The sequence below is a fragment of the Mobula hypostoma genome, chromosome 3 (assembly GCF_963921235.1).
Source record: "Mobula hypostoma chromosome 3, sMobHyp1.1, whole genome shotgun sequence".
Classification (NCBI taxonomy): Eukaryota; Metazoa; Chordata; class Chondrichthyes; order Myliobatiformes; family Myliobatidae; genus Mobula; species Mobula hypostoma.
The window spans coordinates 5,186,517-5,201,078 of record NC_086099.1 but is presented as its reverse complement, the minus strand read 5'-3'; the positions used below and the strand labels follow the sequence as shown (position 1 = coordinate 5,201,078).

At 43.8% G+C, this 14,562-nt stretch overlaps 1 protein-coding gene across 4 annotated transcripts in view; it reads right to left on the bottom strand.

Annotated features, from left to right (window-relative positions):
- The window catches only part of ctif (CBP80/20-dependent translation initiation factor), a 233,910-nt gene that overhangs the window by 159,896 nt on the left and 59,452 nt on the right, over positions 1–14,562 (bottom strand). Inside the window, exon 2 of one of the 4 annotated variants that reach the window (XM_063042593.1) lies at positions 6,348–6,403. The exons of the other annotated variants lie outside the window; for them this stretch is intronic. The gene's annotated coding sequence lies outside the window, so the exon portion shown is untranslated. The remainder of the gene's footprint in view (positions 1–6,347; positions 6,404–14,562) is intronic. 4 annotated transcript variants of the gene reach the window in all.

Here is a 14,562-nt window from a genome sequence, read left to right as displayed (position 1 = left end):
TCACTGTTTTAAAAACAGCTTCAACCTGTCCGCCATCAGATTCCTATAATGCGGCAACCAGAACTGTGTGTAATACTCCAGATGTCAGATCATAACCTCCCAGCTCTTGTACTCAGCGCCCCAAATAATGAAGTTCAGTATTCCAGGTGCCTCCTTAGCCAAGTTGGCTACCAACATTCTCACCTTCAAGAATCCTTCAATTTGCACTGCTAAGTCCTCCAGTTCTTCAATATTCCCTTGCAACCCACCATTCAGCCTCACTGGTTTTTCTAAAACAAGGGTGCCCACCCTGGGGTCCACAGACCCCTTGCTTAATGGTATTGGTCCATGACATAGAGAAGGTTGGGAACCTATTTGCTAAAGTGAATCATTTCACATTTATTTTGGTTAAATTCCATCTGCCAATTTCTCAGCCCATTTTACCAACACTCCAAGATAGTACTGCAGGGCGAGACTACTCTCCACACTGTCAACAATATCACCCAACTTCCAGGTATCTGTCAACTTGCTAATCATGTCCCTCCAACCATAAAGAAAATAATCAAGAGGCGGAGCCTCAGGAAGGCAGCATCCATCATTAAGGACCCCCATCACCCAGGACATGCCCTCTTCTCATTGACGAGGTGGTACAGGAGCCTGAAGACCCACACTCACTGTTTCAGGAACAGCTTCTTCACCTCCGCCATCAGATTTCTGAACAATCTACAGAACCAACCCATGATCACTACATTGTTATTCGTCTTTTGCACTATTATTAATTTATTATAATTTATAGCAATAGCACCTTGCACTGTACTGCTGCTGCAAAACAACTAATTTCACGGCATGTGTCAGCCAGTGATAATAAATCTGATATAATTCACGTTGATTAGAAACAGCAAGGGTTGTTATGAAGCACAACTTGTCCTGGACCTCATGGGCCCTAACCTTTTGAACCAATCCTCCATTTGGGACAACATCCAAGGCCTTACTCTAGTCTATGTAAACTACAAAGTCATACAGCAACCTTTCACCCAAGCAGTGCACCAGGCATGGTGCCCACCCAGCTAGTCCCAATTTCCAGTGATCAGCACACATCTCCCCAAGGCCCACTCCTCCATGTACCTGCCTCACCACTTCTTCTGGCAACTTGTTCCACATACTCACAACTTCTATGTGAAGAAGTTGCCCCCACCCTCAGGTCTGCTATAAATCTTTCCCTTCTCACTGTAATCCTAAACCCCTAGTTTTAGACTCCCCTACCCTGAGGAAAAGGCTGTTGCCATTCATTATATCAATGCCTCTCATAAATTTTAAACATTTCTTTCTCCTACATTCCAAGGAATAAAAGTCCGAGCCTGAAAACCTCTCTCTATAACTCACACCCTCTAGTCCTGGCAACTGTGGCTGACAAGGGACGTCAAATCCAATGTAAAAGCGAAAGAGAGGGCAAACAACAAAGCAAATATTAGCGGGAAGAGAGAAGATTGGGATGCTTTTAAAAACCTACAGAAAGAACTAAAAAAATCATTAGAAGGGAAAAGATGAAAGCAAGCTAGCTAACAATATAAAGGTGGATAGAAAAAGCTTTTTTGAGTATGTAAAAAATAAAAGAGAGATGAGAGTGGAGATATGACCGCGAGAAAATGAGACAGGAGAAATAATAACGGGGGAGTTTTTGCATGGGTCTTCACTGTGAAAGACACTAGTAGTGTACCAGGTGTTGAAGGGTGTGAGGGAAGAGAAATGAGTGCAGTTACTATTACAAGGGAGAAGGTGCTCAAAAAAATGAAAGACTTGAAGGTATGTAAGTCACCCAGAAAGATGAACTGCACCCCAGGGTTCTGAAAGACGTAGCATTAGAGATTGCGGAGACATTAATAATGATTTTTCAAGAATCATTGGAGTCTGGCATGGTTCTGCAGGATTGGAAAATTGCAAATATCGCTCCACTCTTTAAGAAAGGAGGAAGGCAGCAGAAAGGAAATTATAGACCAGTTAGCCTGACCTCAGTGGTTGGGAAAGATGTTAGAGTCAATTGTTAAGGATGTGGTTATGGAGTACTTGGTGACACAAGATAGGACAAAGTCAGCATGGTTTCCTTAAGGGAAAATCTTGCCTGATGAACCTGTTGGAATTTTTTGAGATTTCAAGTAGGATAGTTAAAGGGGATGTAGTGGATGTTGTATATTTGGACTTTAAGAAGGCCTTTGACAATGTGCCACACATAAGGCTGCTTACCAGGTTCAGAGCCTCAGTATTACAGGAAAGTTACTAGCATGGTTCAAGTATTGGCTGATTGGTAGGAGGCAGCATGTGCGAATAAAAGGATCCTTGTCTAGTTGGCTGCCAATGACTAGCGGTGTTCCACAGGGGTCGGTGTTGAGGCCATTTCTTTTAATGGGGTATATCAATGATTTAGATGATGGAATAGATCGCTTTGTTGCCAAATTTGCAGATGATACGAAAGATTGGTGGAGGGGCAGGTAGTGTTGAGGAAACAAGAAGGCTGAAGAAGGACTTAAACTTTAGGAGAATGGGCAAGAAAGTGGCAAATGAAATACAATGCTGGAAAATGCACTTTGGTGGAAGAAATAAATGTGCAGACTATTTTTTTAAACAGGAAGAAAATCTGAAAATCTAAAAATCTAGATGCAAAGTGATTTGGGAGTTCTTGTGCAGAACATCCTAAAGGTTAACTTGCAGGTTGGGTCGGTGGTGAGGAAGGCAAATGCAATGTCAGTATTCATTTCAAGAGGTCGAGAATACAAGAGCAGGGATGTGATGCTGAGGCTTTATAAGGCACTGGTGAGGCCTCACTTGAGTATTGAGTTTTGGGCTCCTCATCTAAAAGATGAGCTGGTATTGGAAAGAGTTCAGAGGTGGTTCACAAGGATGATTCCAGGAATGAAAGGGTTATCATATGAGGAACGTTTGATGGCTCTAGGCCTGTGCTTGCTGGAATTTAGAAGGATGAGGGGGGATCTCACTGAAACTTTTTAAATGTTGAAAGGCCTAGACAGAGTAGATGTGGAAAGGATATTTCTCATGACGGGCGAGTCTAGGACAAGAGGGCACAGCCTCAGCGTAAAGGGGTGTCCACTTCAAACAGAGACGCAGAGAAATGCCTTTCGCTAGAGGGTGGTGAATTTGTTACCACAAGCAGCTGTGGAGGCCAGGTCATTGGGTCATTGGGTGTATTTAAGGCAGAGCTTGATAGGTTCTTGATTGGCCTCATCATCAAAGGCACTGAATGGGAACAAAAATCGATCAGCTGTGATGAAACAGTGGAGCAGGTCTGATGGGCCAAATGGCCTAATTCTACTCCCATGTCTTATGGTCTAACATCTTTGTAGATCTTCACTGCACTTTTTCTTGCTTAACCAGCTCTTTTCTACAACAAAACTGTACTCCGGAATCAAAGTGGGGCCTTGGCAAATAAGAGGCATTGATAAGGCGATGAAGTGCCAATGTCATCGATACACTTTGCTACCTCTTCAAAAAATTCACTCATATTGTTCAGACAAGGTCCATCTCTGACAAAGCCATTCTGGCTCTCCGAGTACTCCCCACCTTTCCCAGTGGTCATTATTCCTGTCCCTCTACTTTTCTCAGCTACCTTTCTCAAGAAGAGGGACATCTGCTATCCTCCAGTTAGTTAACACCTCCCATGGCCAGCAAAGATTTCAAAATCTCAGCCAGAACCACAACAATCTCTTCCCCTGCCTCCTGTACCAGACTGGGACAAATCTTACCTGGCCCCGAGGATCTATCCACCTTCAAGTCCATTGAGAGAAGTGATTACCTCCTGCTTTTTAATGAAAGTTGTGCTATAATTTCACCTCCTCCTTTGCTGTTTTCTCCAACTATAAAATCTGTTTCATTTATAGATTGCAAAGGATTCACCGGGACTTTAGTCGCATCTTCTAGCTCCACACATAGATTTCCCGTTGTCCCTAATGGGTTCCACTCCTTCCCTGACCTTAAAATACTTTACAAAATGCCTTTCGATTTACCTTTATATGGAACGAGCTGCCAGAGGTGGTGTTTGAATCAGGTACAGTAACATGGTTGAGGAGGTACTTGGACAGGTGCATGGATAGGAAAGGTTTGGAAGGATCTGGGCCAAACACTGGCTGAGATGGGAATCTTGGTCGGCATGCACCAGTTGTGCCGAAAGGTTTATTTTCAAGCTGTATGACTCTGTGCTTCCTTTTCCCCCCAATTTAACCAACCCTCAATATCCCTCCAAACAGAAACGGCCTCTAAACAGTGGAAGCCCCAGGAAACTTTTTTATTTAATTGTTCGCAGCAAGTCTTCATTCCCATCTGCTCCTGAAGTGCAAATTGTTATTTCAGAGGAAATTTAAGACTCAATCATACTGCTATGAACTAGGTTGGGTACACAATTATTAGAATTTAAGTTGCCCATCTGCCACAGTGGAATTTAAACCCTCGTCTCCAAATTAAAAGTCCCCGAGGTCACTGGATACCGGTGCGGTATCTAAACTTCTGAACATCATGTGTGATTACAGGTCTATGTGCATTAATCTTTAATGTGTCACGGACATAGGTAGAAGAATGCTGTTGTTTACATCCTGTATGTAAAGGACACAGGAGTTGGGATGTTTTGTTGAAGTTGTACAAGACGTGCAGTTCTGGTCACCTACTTGACAGGAAAGATGTCAATAAGATTGAAAGAGTGCAGAGAAAATTTACAAGGATGTTGCTAGCACCTAATGACCTGAGATACAGGGAAAGATTGAACAGGTTAGGACTTAATTCCCTGGAGCGTTGGAGAATGAGGAGAGATTTGATAGAGATATACAAAATTATCAGGGGTATAGATAGGGGAAATACAAGCAGGCTTTTTCCACTGAAGTTGGGTGGCACTAGAACTAGAAGTCAGGGGTTACAGGTGAAAGGTGAAAGGTACCGTGCTTTGCATCTTGACCCCAGAGTAACACTGTCTTTTTTTGGCTGTATTCATGTATGGTCGAATGACAATTTAACTTGAATTGAATTTAAAGTGAACCTGAGGGGGGTCTTCTTCACTCAGAGGGTGGTGAGAGTGTGGAACAAGCTGCCAGTTAGTGTCCATGGGTTCAATATCCATTCAAAATTGGATAGTAGAGAGGAAGATGCTGTTCCTGAATCAGTGAGAGTGGTCTTCAGGCTCCTGTACCTCCTCCCTGATGGTAGCAATGAGAAGAGGGCATGTCCTGGGTGGTGGGGGGTCCTAAATGATGGATGCTGCCTTTGTGAAGCAGTGCTTTTTGAATAAATAAAACTGAGAATAATTACTTGAGAATTTGAATTTATATATATAGAATATAGAAGAGTACAGTACAGGAACAGGCCATTCGGTCCACAGTGTTGTGCCGAACCAGATAAAAAGCAAATCAAAAATTCCCACCTACCTACACCGTGTCCATATCCCTCCATCCTCCTCATATCCATGTGCCCATCCAAACATCTTTTAGGAGCCTCTGATGTATTTGCCTCAACCACCATCCCAGGCAGCGCATTCCTGGCATCCACCACTCACTAAATAAACTTACACCTCACATCCCCCTTGAACCTACCCCCTCTCACCTTCAATGCATGCCCTCTGGTGTTAGACATTTCAATCCTGGGAAACAGATAGTCTCTGTCCCCTCTACCTATGATGGAAAAAGTAAAGAATAAATGGCCTATTAACACAAAGGTGTGACCAGAAAACTCAACGGATTTTGACAAACACACTGCATGAACCAGGAGATGTGTACTCTGCTGAGGGCCAGATCTCTGGCATTCAAGACCGGCAGCCTAGAATCCTACAAGAATTCCAGGTACAACTTATGGAAGGCCATCGAGAGAGGGACAAGGCAATTCCATGTGAAATTAGAGGCACAGGTACACGACAGAGTTTACACGCCATTACTTCCCACCAAGGCAAAGCCTAACAGCACAAGTGACAGCGATGCCTCACTCCTTGACGAGCTCCAATCTCTTTAAGCAGTTCTGAAAGGGAGAATAACACTACACCTGTGTGAATTCCCACAGTCTCTGGTGACCCTGTGAGCTCCATCTTGGAGGCCAACGTCAGAACATGCTTTACGAGGGTGAATGTGTGCACGGTGTTAGGCCACAGTGGTGTATTTTTGGTAGAGCACTGAAAAAACATGCCAACCAATTGACTGGCATGTTCAATCCCTCACTCCTGCAGACTGAGGTTCCCACCTTTTTCAAAATGGCAGCGAAAATACCTGTGCTAAAGAAGAGCAGGGTGACTAGTCTCAAAGAAAATGGAGCAGTAGCCCTCACTAGGTTGGTTACGGTTAGAATTAACTCCTGCCTGAGGAAGACCTGGATCCACTGCAACTCACCAAACAGGTCCACAGCAGATGCAATGTCACTGGCTCTCCACTCTGCTTTGGAGAACCTAGGCAACAACAAAACACACGTCAGGCTGCTGTTTATCACTTACAGCTCAGCGTTCAACGTCATCATTCCCTCAATATTAATCACCAAGCTTCAAAACCTGGACCTCTGTACCACCCTCTGCCACTGAATCCTCGACTTCCGTACTAGGAGACGTCAGTTACAACATCTCCTCGCTGACAATCAGCACAGGGATGTGTGCTTAGCTCACTCTGTCTACACTCATGAGAGTATCGCTAAGCACAGCTCAAACGCCATCTAGAAATTTGCCAATGAACTTTACTCCTATTGATGGATGGTGACGAGGAGTCATTCAGGAGGGAGTCAGATCTGCTGGTTGAGTGGTGTCGCAACAACAACCTTACACTCTACGTCAGCAAGACCAAGGAACTGATTGTGGACTGTAGGAAGGGGAAAGTGGGGAGAACACACACCAGTCCTCAACATGGGTCAGTAGCAGAAACGGTGAACAGTTTCAAGCTCCTGGGTATCAACATCTCTGAAGATCTACTCTGGGCCCAGCATATTGATGCAATCACGAAGAATGCACACTTAGCAGCTGTACTTCAATGGAAGTTTGAAGAGATCCTGCACGCCAAAGGCGCTTGCCAATTTCCACCGATGTGCAGAGGACAGCGTTCTGACTGGTTGCATCATAGCCTAGTACTGAGCCCTCAAAGCACAGGATTGAAAGAAGCGGCAGGAGAGTGTAGACTCAGTCAGTTCCATCATGGACAACTCTCTGCAGCCCCTTGCACCCTTGTGCATTTTCAAGGAGGATGTAACCACAAGAAGATGATATTCATTGTGAAGGACCTTCCCCATCCCTCTTCTCAGTACTAGCATCAGGGAGGAGGTACAGAAGCCTGAAGATCCACCCTCAGTGATTTAGTAACAGCTACATCCCCTCTACCATCTAATTTCTGAATGGCTCATGAACACTATTTGTTAGTCTTTGTTTTTGCACTGCACTGCTGCTGCAGAGCAACACACTTCACATCATTTTAGTCAATCATAATTAATCTGAGTCTGAAACCTTTCCATGGAAAGTACTGTCTAGTGTAAACTATAGCCAAATTCAAACCTTTAAAGAGACTTAGTAATTGACTATTACATCAGCAGATCAACATAGCAGACAGCCAGCAGAACACACTTTGAGTAGCATCACCCAGGTCAGAATCTACAAATATCCTAATGGGTCAGAGTAAATAAATTAAATCTGCACTAATGAACCAAGATAGATGAATTATGAGGAAGGTCAAGAGAATGAATTTACACTTTTTAGCAAATTCTAAGGAACTTAAACCAACTCTAACAGATTGGAGAAAATGCAAATGGAGGCAAGCACCATTTCACCTCGGCGTGTTTGGTGGATTAGTACTTGTTCAGATTGATTTATTAATGAGGACAAACAAGATTACCAGTTTGTTTTTGGAATGAGCTCTGTCAAACTGATCCTCTTCATTAACACAAAGATGATTTTGAACTGATCTGAATCCATTTCTGTCACACGATACTCGGTAGAGAGCTTGCCAGCAGTGTTATTGAAGATGCCTGCACCATAACCAATAGGGAGCCCTGACACTGGGTTTCAACCCTAAGCTTTGACAATTCTTTTCCTGCCACAGATGCTACTTGCCCTGCTGAGTTCACAATCACGTTTATTGTCACTGGTGTATGTCATGAAATTTGTTGTTTCATAGCCACAGTACAGTGCGAGACTTAAAAATCACTATAAGCAACAATAAATAAACCACAACAAATACTGTGGAGAGCATTCAAACCAATTACATCACCGTCTGGTACGGAGGGGCCACTCCACAGGATCGGGAAAAAGCTACCGAATGTTGCGAACTCAGTCAGCTCCATCATGGGAACCAGCCTTCACAGCATCGAGGACACCTTCAAAAGGTGATGCCTCAAAAAGGTGGCATCCATCATTAAAGACCCCCATCACCCAAGGACATGCCCTCTTCTCATTGCTACAATCAGGGAGGAGGCACGGGAGCCTGAAGGCACACACTCAATATTTCAGGAACAGCTTCTTCCCCTCTGCCATCAGATTTCTGAATGGACACTGAACCCATGAACACCACTACTTTCACTCTGCTTATTTAATATATATTTCTTATTGCAATTTATAGTACTTTTATGTATTGCGCTGTATTGCTGTCACTATACACAAAGACTGACAAACAACCAATGTGCAAAAGATAACAAATCAAGCAAATAAGAAAAATAAATGATACTGATGAAGGGTCTCTGCCCAAAGTGTTGGCTCTTTATTTCTCTCCACAGATGCTGCCTGACCTGCTGAGTTCCTCCAGCATTTTGTGTGTGTGTTTCTCTGGATTTCCAAAATCTGCAGCATTTCTTGTGTTAATAGTAGAGAATACGAGTTGTATTGTCCTTGACAGTGAGTCTCCAGGTTCTCTGTGACGGGGTAGGCCAACTGGCCACCGTGAATTGTGTGTGGACAAACAGTAGATTCCAGGGAAAGTACAGGGGGGAAACACACACGAAATGCTGGAGGAACTCAGCAGGTCAGGCAGCATCGACAGTCGATGTTTCAAACCGAGACCCTTCATCAGGACTGGAAAGGAAGGGGGAAGTTGCCAGAATAAAAGAGGTGGTGGGAGGGGAAGAGAACAAGTTAGAATGTGAAGCCAGGTAAAGGGCTGGAGAAGGAATGTGATAGGACAGGAGAATGGACAATGGGAGAAAAGGAAGAAGAAGGGATACCAAGGCGGTGTGATAGGTGAGAAGAAGAGATAAAGAGGCCAAAGTGGGTAATAGAAGAAAAGGGAAGGATGAAAGGAAAAAGAAAAAAAATTAAAAATTACCAGTAAGAGAAATTAAGGAGGAAGCATCAGGTTGGAGGCTACCTAGATGGAATAAGGTGGTGTTCCTTCACCTTTCACCCTCCAAATTTCACTGAAGATATAAAGCAAAGGATTATCTATCACTGACATCAATTTTCAATGTAATGTGCCCTTTTCAATATCAGGATCACCCACTTTAAGAAACAGCTTGAGGAAGATTTAACACACTAGTTGGGCTGAGAGTTCTTTGTGAAATGATCTTGGCAAACATGCAGCACCTTTAAACAAAAGGAGAGGCCCTTCTGGAAAGAGAAGCTTTTGTTTCCGTTTCTGCACTGAAGCCGGCTCCTTGTGCTCACAAAGCTCCAGCTAATCCCACCAGTTACAGCTATTCAAGGGACGGTGAGCTGACGACAAAATCAATTAGCACATACATCACTTTGCACGCAAGGGCAGCGGTAGAGTATCACATGATAAACACCACTAATCCTCACCGAACCGTAGCTCCTGCCATGTTGGCTTTCCAGAATATTTTCCCAACCACTCCAACTACAGGTCTCTACCAGCTGATAACTGCAGCTGGCCAAACAGAAACAGGGAGAAATAGTGCAATTAATTAAAAAGCTAACTTAAAGATTTAAATCTGAAACTTAGAAACTTACTATATCAATAAGTATTGATCTTGCAAAAGTAACACACACAAAATGCTGGAGGAACTCCGCAGGTCAGGCAGCGTTTATGGACAGTCTTGAGCTCCTTCAGCATTATGTATGTGTTACTCCAGATTTCCAGAATCTGCAGAATCTCATGTTACTTATTGAAATGTTAATTTTCCAGAAAGAGAAACATTTGAATCCCTATTGCAGAAACTGAAAATTTGACAGAGTTTGTAAATATAACCAGCCCTCTAATAAGCAGCTCCCCAGATGGCATGGTGGACAAAGGGATTCCCTGATGCTGACGACAAAGAATCCAAGAAAATGTCTTGGGTTGATCTGGAATTTGACATTCCGAGTTTTATTTATTGAGAGATAGAGCATGGATCAGGCCCTCCAACCCAGCAACACACCGATTTAACCCCAGCCTAATCACAGGGCTATTTACCTACTCACCCGGACGTCTTTGGACTGTGGGAGAAAACCCCCACATTCATGGGAAGAACATACAAACTCTTTACAAATGATGCCGGAATTGAGCTCGGAACTCCAGAATGCCCCAAGCTCTAATCGTGTCGTACTAACCACTGCGATTTCAGAGTACCAGAAAGATTTGCACCAAATTTTATGTGAAAATTATTTGCTTTGTTCTGGAGTGTCTGATTATCCTTACTGATTCAATCTGATGTCGATCACTGCATCGCTGACAAAACCCTCACTAATTATTTAATTGTCACATCCACCTTACTAGGTCACACAAGACCATGAGACACAGGAGCAGAATGAGGCCATTCAGCCCTCGAGTTGCCTCCACCATTCCATCATACCAGCAAGCTCATCTCCAAACTCCACCAGCTAACCCTCAGCTCATCACTCTGCAACTGGGTCCTGAATTTCTTGTCAGAGCATTCACAGGCAGTGAGACTGGGCCCTCACCTGTCCTCCACTACTATCCTGAACACTGGTACACCACAGGGTTGTGTATTGAGTCCCATACTCTACTCCTTCTTCACTTACGACTGTGTACCTGCATTTAACACCCAATACCATCGTCAAATTCGCAGACGACACAACAGTGATCGGGTTGATCTCCAGCAGAGTCAAATCAGCGTACAGAGCGGAGGTACAGAACTTAGTGAGCTGGTGCTCAGAGAACAACCTGTCTCTTAATACAGCAAAGACTAAGTTGCTAATTATCAACTTTGGAAAGTCACGGGATGACGAGTACGCTCCAGTCTACATTAACAGAGACATAGTGGAGAGAGTGTCCAGTTTCAGGTTTCTGGGAATACATATCTCAGAAGACCTTACATGGTCCACTAACACCACTACAATAGTTAAGAAGGCACAGCAACGCTTGTTTTTCCTCAGGACGCTGAAGAAAGCTGGTCTCCCTGAACAGATGCTGGTGACCTTTTACCGCTGCACCATAGAGAGCATCTTAACATACTGCATCTCTGTGTGGTATCTCAGTTTCACAGTAGTTGATAGGAAAGCACTTCAGCGGGTCGTCTCTAGCGCACAGAAGATCATTGGGACACAGCTCCCAGCCCTGGAGGACACTTACAGCTCTCGCTGCCTGAGGAAAGCTACAAGCATCTGTAAGGACAATACACACCCATGCAATCATCTATTTGAACTTCCATCTGGCAGACGTTATAAGATTGTCTATGCCCGCACTTCCAGACTGAAAAATAGCTTTCTCCCCGGAGCTATAATTACAGTACTCTGAACCAATCGATCAAGCATCATCCATAAATTTGTTATATTGCTACTTTAATACTGGTTTTATGGCTGTCATGCATCTGAGTTGTGCTGGACGTTGCTTGTACTGGCTGGTTACTTGATTTTATTTATTGTTTATTTATTTTATTTGTTGTTTTATAGCATTGAGTATGAGTGTTGCAAACTCATTTTCACTGTATTGGTGCATGACAAATTGTACTATGCAATGACAATAAAGATATTTCAATTTTTCAATTTATTATCCCTCTCAAACCTATTCTCCTGCCTTCTCCCTGAAATCTTTGATGCCCTGACTAATCAAGAACCTATCAACCTCTGCTTTAAATATACCCAATGACTTGGCCTCCACAGCCACCTGTGGGAATGAATTCTACAGATTCATGACCCTCTGGATAGAAAATTTCCTCATCTCTGTTCTAAATAGACATCCCTCTATTCTGAGGCCGTGCCATTTGGTCTTAGACACCCCCACGATAGGAAACATTCTCCCTATATCCACTCTATCTAGGTCTTTCAATATTTGACAGGTTTCAATGAGCTTCCCCTTCATTCTTCTAAACTCCAGTGAGTACAGGCTCAGAGCCATCAAACACTCCTCACATGTTAACCCTTTAATTCCTGGGATCATCCTTATAAATCTCCTCTGGATCCTCTCCAATGCCAGCACATCCTTTCGTAGAAAAGGGACCCAAAACTACTCATATAGATTAAATTGCAATACCAGCAATTTTCAAATTTAGCATGTTAAAATGAGAGGCCTTTGGAAAAGGCACCTGAACCAGTGTAGACGACTTCGCTCACCTCAACACTGAAGTGACACTACAACTTACGTAGTCACTTTCAAACAATAGTACCAAGTTTTAGATCCCTTATTTACTTTTTATATTATTTGTTCAATGTCTTCTTTTGCACATTGTTTGTCCATCTTTATGTATAGTTTTTATAAATTCTATTGTACTATATTTTCCTGTAAGTGCCAGCAAGAAAATAAATCTCACAGTATATGCTGACATATAACTACTTTGATATTAAATTTACTTTAAATACTTGTAGTGTCCTTGAGCTTGGAGCTTCATTTTAAATCCTTCGTCACAGGTTTATTCTACCTGCACTCCTGACTAATCTCCAGCACGGACAGTCCCAAACTCGGCTGGACTAATCTCCACCATGGACAATCCCAAACTCAGCTGGACTAATCTCCACCATGGACAATCCCAAGCACAGCTGGACTAATCTCCACCATGGACAATCCCAAACTCAGCTGGACTAATCTCCACCATGGACAATCCCAAGCACAGCTGGACTAATCTCCACCATGGACAATCCCAAACTCAACTGGATTAATCTCCACCATGGACGATCCCAAACTCAGCTGGACTAATCTCCACCATGGACGATCCCAAACTCGGCTGGACTAATCTCCACCATGGACAATCCCAAACTCGGCTGGACTGATCTCCACCATGGACAATCCCAAGCTCAGCTGGACTAATCTCTACCATGGACGATCCCAAACTCAGCTGGAGTAATCTCCACCATGGACAATCCCAAGCTCGGCTGGACTAATCTCCACCATGGACGATCCCAAACTCAGCTGGATTAATCTCCACCATGGACAACCCCAAGCTCGGCTGGACTAATCTCCACCATGGACAATCCCAAGCTCAACTGGATTAATCTCCACCATGGACAATCCCAAACTCGGCTGGCTAATCTCCACCATGGACAATCCCAAACTCAGCTGGACTAATCTCCACCATGGACAATCCCAAACTCAGCTGGATTAATCTCCACCATGGACGATCCCAAACTCAGCTGGATTAATCTCCACCATGGACAATCCCAAACTCAGCTGGACTAATCTCCACCATGGACAATCCCAAACTCAGCTGGATTAATCTCCACCATGGACAATCCCAAACTCGGCTGGACTAATCTCCACCATGGACAGTCCCAAGCCCAGCTGTGAAAGGAGAAGGTTGCGCATGGGGCCAGCAACACCATCCCATAAAAACCCAGAGCTACAGAAACACCAACAGAAGCTTCAGAGACCTCATCCCATGGAGAGGAAGGATCTTCAAAGATGGGGCTACGTGAAAGACTGGCCCAGGACAGAGGACCCTGGTGAGCTGCTGCTGTCAGCCTTTGTCCCAGTCGGGGCGATGGGGCAAGAAGAAAACTCACGATGAGGTGAGGTGACAAACTGCATCAGTTTTTTTCTTTTTTCTGTACAAGTGTCATAATTGTTCTTTCTTTCTGCTGAAATGCAGGGCGCAATGCTTGGGAGTGAAATCCGGAACAATAGACGCTCGAGGAAAATGCACTGGGAGTTACTGAAATTTCTTCAGCTTCAGCCTTGTAGTGGAACGATAATTTTCACACAAAGCACTGGCAATCACAACATCAGTGGCACGTCAGGCTCAAGAAAATTATGTGCAATATTTTCACCTCTGTAAATACATATGTGACAGACAGGGAGAGAGAGGCATGAGGGAGGAAGTGTCATGAGCTGTGATGATAACCCGAGTCCTGACGAAGGCTCTCAGCCCAAAACATTGACTGTTTATTCATTTCCATAAATGCTGCCTGACCTGCTGAGTTCCTCCAGCATTTTGTGTGTGTTGGTCTGGATCTCAAACATCTGCAGACTCTAGTGTAGAAGACAGAGAAAACCTGCTAGTACTCAGAAGGTCTGAGATACAGAATGCAAACCAATTATGGAGTCAAGCAATTGCCCTAAATGTCATCACAAACTTCGCTGAAGCTGCTATCAAGCAAAAACAAACTCACAGACCAAGTTCACAACATCCTTATTTTAAAGCTTTCTCTGGATGGAAATGGCAACGGATGTGTAGTCAGTGAAAACTGTTCTTATTTAGAGATACAGTGTGGAGTGGGCCATTCCAGTCCTTTGAGCCACACTCCCCAGCAACCTC